Source organism: Manacus candei, unplaced genomic scaffold (assembly GCF_025592945.1).
Source record: "Manacus candei isolate 608988 ecotype Guabito, Panama unplaced genomic scaffold, ASM2559294v1 h1tg000067l, whole genome shotgun sequence".
Lineage (NCBI taxonomy): Eukaryota > Metazoa > Chordata > Aves > Passeriformes > Pipridae > Manacus > Manacus candei.
This window is the reverse complement of record NW_026138115.1, coordinates 7,566,800-7,573,315: the sequence shown is the minus strand read 5'-3', so window position 1 is coordinate 7,573,315 and position 6,516 is coordinate 7,566,800. Positions and strand designations below refer to the sequence as shown.

General features: G+C 38.8%; 1 protein-coding gene across 1 annotated transcript in view; it reads right to left on the bottom strand.

Annotated features, from left to right (window-relative positions):
• Nucleotides 1-361: 361 nt before the first annotated feature.
• The window catches only part of LOC127479448 (uncharacterized), a 171,751-nt gene continuing 165,596 nt past the window's right edge, over nt 362-6,516 (bottom strand). The window contains exon 2 of the mRNA XM_051806416.1: nt 362-564. The gene's annotated coding sequence lies outside the window, so the exon portion shown is untranslated. The remainder of the gene's footprint in view (nt 565-6,516) is intronic.

Genomic DNA, 6,516 nt, shown 5'->3' with positions numbered 1-6,516 from the left:
TATATCAGAAAATAAGGGTAAAAAGCACCAATCAGCAAAACAATCTGATAAGTTGTACAAGTTTCGAGCTGGCTTCCCGCCAAGTCCCTGAAACTCGACAACAAGGACCTGCTTCCCAGAGAGGGAATTTAAAAGAATGACTTCAGTAGCCAAATCTATAGCAAAAAATATATATATATTTTTCATATGAGACAGATATATACAATGAGAATACTATACACCACAACTCCAGAAATCCCAAACAGCTCCCCAGAAGGGAAGAGGGAGAGGGAGAAGGGAGAAGGACAAAAAGGGACAAAGACCAAACAAGTCAACCAGTCAACTGAAGGTAAATTAGCAAAATCTCTCCACTTCCCTTTGAACAAGCAGGATGGCTAGACATGGCCCAGCGCTCTCCCCTCACGCGTGGCAGAGAACAGCAGTCACTGCAGGCCTCAGCTCCAGATAAGCCAGACCGAGACAGGGACCCACCGTTCTCGAACCTCCCCGGAAAGGAAGAGCGCGAGGTCCCTCCTGCTGACTTTATTTATACCTCAAGTTACGTAAAGGAATAGCATGGAATACCTCTGTGATCACCTTCCTAGTTCCTTCCTGGTTACAAGGTGGTCTCCAGGAAGGCCTGAGTGAAACCATCACATAAGTGTAGGAAAAAAGAGGAATGGGAGAAGTCAAGCTGACTTAGGATTTCCACAGGGCAGAAATAGATTCTTAAAACATTTAGAGAAAATGAGAAAATAGAAAACTCAAATCATTCTTCACTGAGCATGAGATTGAGATACTAATTTAGATACTCCTCAAAACAAACAGAATTCTCTGCTACAGTTTTTTGATTAAAATAGTGATGGAGTTGTTGATATTAAGGATATAGACAAGGACTAGTAAGGGTGAATGAATGAAAGTTGAAAATATTATAGTGAGTCAAAACCAAAACTCAAGAGCATGAAATTTTTCAGTTGGGAGACTGTAGTAATATGTACTGGAGACTTGTAGTCTGTGTTTCAAGTCAAACACTAGAAAAGATAAAAAATAATTTGATTAAAAAAGTGAGAAATGCTATATGGCCAATAGATAAAGATTATTAGTAAAAATATTATTTGAGAGCATAATTAAATACATTCGGTTAGTTGATTTTTGTTTGTTTTATGATGGCAAAAGAATTTGAATTGGAGAAGAACCAATATGTTGGATGTAGATAATTAGCAAATTTCCTCAAAGGTTAGTCTTGCAGTCAATATTGTTTGATTTCTAATTAATAGCTATGAAAAAAGGGGAAAGAGTTTGCTGACGAAATATTTGGGGAATATATTGGAATGTCATTTTTAACTGTAATATCCTCATGACCAGAAACAAGAAGAAATATGTTGAAGTAAACTTATGGTTCAGCTAAATTAAGACTGATATTTCTCAATGCATTCCCAACAGAAGGAGGAAAGTATTAGTGCCATTACAGAAGCTACTGGTGAGAATTTGGGGCTACTTGGAGAAAAATCGTACCGAATCTCTGTTCATCTGTTGTCAAAACATTTAAAAGCAGTATCAATTCCCTCTGTCATGGACATGTTATTGAAGTGGCACATTCCAGTGTGTAACATGTTCTGCAGAAACAGATAGTTAAAGGGACTGAGATGCTGGTACTAGACTCATGGCACCACTGAATTGATGCAGACAAAAATCTGCAAGGAAGATGGGCCTCAATAGCCCAGAGAGTGGCTGATTATGAAACATATTTGTTTAACAGTAAAAACACAGGCATAAGTCTGGAAGTACTCCAAGCAGCTACATCAGTGGTCTGGTTATCTGCACTAATAATTCTGGATGGCAGAAAAACCCCAAAAAGTTGGGTTTTAGTTATTTTCATTGTCTGTTAAACTGAGTGGCAAAAGACTGGAATTCTAAGGTGACATATTGGCTTATATGGTCTTTTCTGCAAGGTAGTTGGGTGTTTTAAGTGGGCCTGCTGTTTGAATCTGATACCTTAGAAGTATCAGACAGAGCAATGATAGAAGAACATTATTGCGAATGAGCCAAAGATATAAAAGTGGGTCCAACATGGTTGTGTGCCAACATGTGCAGCTCATTCAAACATTTGCAGAACTTGGAAACTGAGAGCTGGGTGAGAGGGGTGAGAATAAAATGCTATGACATTTAAACCAGACAAAGTTAAATTCACTGGGAAATCTTTTTCTCCTAAGAGAAATAATATTTTCTGAAGTCTTCATTCTTCCCAATGCCTCACTTCCTTGAGATTATCTTAATTAGATAGGAGAGTAATATAGCAGAAAAGTAAATTTTGGAGCAGCCAGGAGTGGAGCTGGCAAGTAGCTCTACTGAGACTGCACCTGGTGCATGGTACTTAATCAGATTATACCTAAAAAGATATGAAAACCAGGAATATTCCTACTTCATGCCTTCTGATACTTAACTATCTATCCAGAGAGGATCCCCACTGTATCAAGAAGCTTTCAAATGTGCAGGGGGTGTAGCATCTGACTTGTATAGCAGCAATCTAAGTAGAGAAGGCAGAAGAATGGATGTGGCAGTGTAGGTAACTGTGAAAAAAAATATCCCTTCAGGTGACACAGAATAACCTAGTGATAGAGCCAAGAATAGAACATTAAATTTTCCAATCTCTCCTTAATCTCTAGAACAAAAAAGGATCTTCCAAATTGGCAGTTTTCACGCTAGTTGTCTGCAAGCTAGCGCAGAGTTACCCTTACCACATTGAAGGGCTGTAAACAGCCACTGCTACTGCTGACACAGCTAGCTAGGAGTAATCTGGAGTAGTGTTCTGGTGTCTTCCTATTGAAGCCTTTCCTCCCTGCAGCTAGTTCTCTAGAATATGTATAGACAATAACATGTGAAAAGTGATGGCTTGACAGGACAGGCTACTGAAAGCCAAACATTAAAGTCTCTTCCACTTAGCCGTATTTTTTCCAGTACACTTAATATTTCCCATTAGCTGCTGAACAAATGTAATGGCTCTGACATTAATGAAATCTGTATAAAGTGCACATGGCTTAAGTGGGGACAGCCTAAAATGCACAGCATAGATGCAGACCACACTTTAGCAGACTGTTCCTTCCTAGAATGTTAAGCACTTCTCCAGTCATTTTGGAGTGATATTGCACAACTGAGACTTGGACTGAAGTTAGAAAGACTTCAAGAAAATAAAATAGTCCTTTTCTTCTCTTTAAGTGTCTTCAGAGCAACTTGCGTAAGTTGGTGCTAGTTTGCCTCCTGAATAAGTCCAAATAATTCATTCATTTCTTTATGGCTAGAAATCTGCTGGTGAGGTTGTTATGAGTAAAGGAGACAGCCTTGGAGATCAAAGGGTTTTGTTACTGCTGAATAAGGAAGTAAGACTGTGGATTTCAGGTTTTACCATTAACAATTATTGCAGATTATGACATTACTTTTAGCTAAATGCTCCCAATCTGTATTTATCTGAAGGCTATCACTTATACTGGTATCCAATTTAAGTGAATTATCCTAGCTGTTTTTTGGTCTTTTTCTGTGCTCATGACAAAAGATCTTTCTAATCAGTAGCCTTTGACTGATGTGCTACAAAACCCAGACAAGACAGAAATCTGCCAGAATCTGATGAGATAGAATATAGCATGATCAAACTGAAAATGTGCCTTCTATAATAAAGCTTTGTGTGTATTTAGACCCATGCTAAGGTTGAGATTTTTCCCCCCAAGCTACCACTGGCATGACTGGTTCAGGTTAAAGCTTTCTAGAGTAAAGGTATAGTAGGAGCATCATCTTTCTTATTTTTCCTTTAAGTTAGCTACACTGACTGTGGTGCATCCTTCACTCATGAGCATAATTAAAACATGCTTTGCTGCAAAATGCCCTAATTGCTAAAAATTCTGATTGTTCTCACTTCAAAATCGATGAGAAGCAAGGAATTTCTAGACTAAGAGACAATCTACTAAAACCTAACATCTTTTTCACCTGAGTACCCTGGGAGTAGCAACTTCTTCCAGGAGTTGACCCTTCCTCAATTCCCATGCTCTGCAATCCAGTCTTGATGCTTCCTTTTTCTATGACATTTACTTTTTCTATAAACACATGAGGTTTTGTAGCTGCCTGAATACATTGGTACCCAGAACTGTTACAAGTATGAATATTATCAAATGTCTCCTCCACATACAAGTGATTTTTGAGTGGTGAAGGGAAGCTTTATTTCTTCATCTCACAAGCAAGCAAGTGGGTTATAAAGAGGTTAACACTATGGTTGAACTGGGAATTGAACCTTCATCCACTGAGTTTCAGATCCAGGGAATTAATTAAATATAATTAAATATATTCAGACCCTGACAATACTTTCTAGGTTAATGAGAAGGAGAAAAAAAAACCCAGCAAAAATGCTGCACTCAAAATAAGACCTTGCCTGACAGTGAAGGCTGTTAAATTCCCTTCTTGTCCTCCATGAAAAAGCTGTAGTTAGGTTTTTTTTTTTTTTCCCCACTGTCCAGATGCCTGTTTGACATTTTCTGTTTACAAAACCATATGACTTATGTCAGATCAATAATCTTATACCTTTCAGGTATTTATATCTCATCTAATCTCCATGTAATGGATTATACACTGTACTTGGAGTAAGGGGTTTGAATTTCATTATTCTTATTAAGATGTCATTTCCATAGCTGCTTCATTAATTTCCATTTTGCAAAGGACTATGGCTTTGGTGGCTTTGCTAACCAATTACAGTAATGCTTTTCAATTATGCTACAAATAGAAGACTCTAACAGTTAATATTTAGAGTGGAAAATGTTCTTCTTTTATTCCCTGACAGTTGAGATATCCAAGCATCCTTTGGTATTGTTATTCTAAATATATTGTTATTGTAAAATATTTATAGAGTGGATCAAATCCCACACATTTTAGAGACAAAGAAAGAGACAAATTATCTACCCCAAGATAAGGCAGGACAACTATAAGACAAGACACTTGACAACAGATCAGTTCAAAAAGAGTCTGGGGGAGGAGAGAGAGAAGCAAGTTGGGAGATGAGCTCCATAATGATATTTCAAGTGTATGACAGCATGTCAGATTCACAACACTATCAATGGAAAGGCACATAAAGTGCAAGAATGTTGCAAAACCCCTCAGATACTGCTGTCAGGGTAGTTTCCATGGGAAGTGAGAAGCAGCTACATCTGTGTAAAGACGGACAGAATGTGGTGAAAGCCATTCTCACCCCAGCCTTGCCAAGACATTGTAACAGACCTTCGTATACCATCTTTAATTCCAAGTGAATTTTCTTCATTTAATATCTGCTTTGGTTATGTATCCCAGGGACAAGTCCAGCAGAAGTTAAGAGGAGTCAGCAATGCACTGATTTCTCCTTGTAGTTCACGACTTGGTAATGTTCACATGGACCCAGAAATCAGGAATCCCTGCAGCTAGCCCCCCCTTTTTATGAAACAAAGGCAGGAGACAAGAACCATAGATTCCAATTCATTAGCTCTTTTACAGCAGGAGTGTTACTAGTTAGAGGAATACAGTGGAGAGACCGACAGGAGTCAACATGAGATCTCTGACCTTTGTGAGTCCTTGGGGTGAATATGTCTTCTCTTGATGAAGGTTTGAGTGAACAGCTCACCCAGGTGAACTATCCAACCACATCTTCGCTTCAAGAGCACTATAGGTGTGACTGACAGTTAAAAGGCACAAGATGAGAACTGTATCCTCAGGATCTTGCAAGCCACTGTTTCACTGAAGCTTTCTCCTACCAAATGACATGTCTTTAAGGAAAACTAACTGTATTATCTTTCATTAATTCGACATAACAGGAAGACCTCTGTTTCAGTTAAGCAGGATCTGGGGAAGAGATGATGGAGAAGGTTCAGTGATGATCACAAAGCTGCAGGAACTCTGTCCCACTTATTCCACCTGCTGTCTTAAGGTCTGAAACCCTTGCATGCCATGGAAAGAAGTGCAATGTTTGGACATAAAGATTTCAGAGAACTTTGTGAACATTTGTAGTTTGTACTAAATACCTTCTACTGGTGAAGTTTCTGTGAGACTTACACTAAAGCATAAGCTTTTTTGACAGGGCAAATATGATAATATGACTGTGTTTGGCCCTTTTGCTGATGATGTAATAAGACAATTCTGTCCTTTGGTCACTGTGGAGCCTGTGACTGAGTATTGAGCAGACTTTCTCTTTTTAGTTGAGGACGGAAGGCTCTTTAATTTGTGCTGAGGCTGCCCTCAGAAAAGGTGTGGCTCAAGCTAATGAATTTTAGACTGATTGGTCAAAGAAAGGGGGAAAGTGGATTTATTAGCTACAGATCTGTGTAAGACAAACTACCTTTCCCTGCGTTAATCATCTGCTGTTGTCAGATTACCTGCAGTGATTGTTTTTGCTAACCAAAAGCTGGGGAAGGAGACGAAAGATGGGGAACTTTTCCACAGTAAACTGAGATGGAGTGTGCTATACAGACGGCCAAAACGTAGGTGCTAGTGACAAATGCATGCACCAAATTGTTCCTTGAGCACATCTTG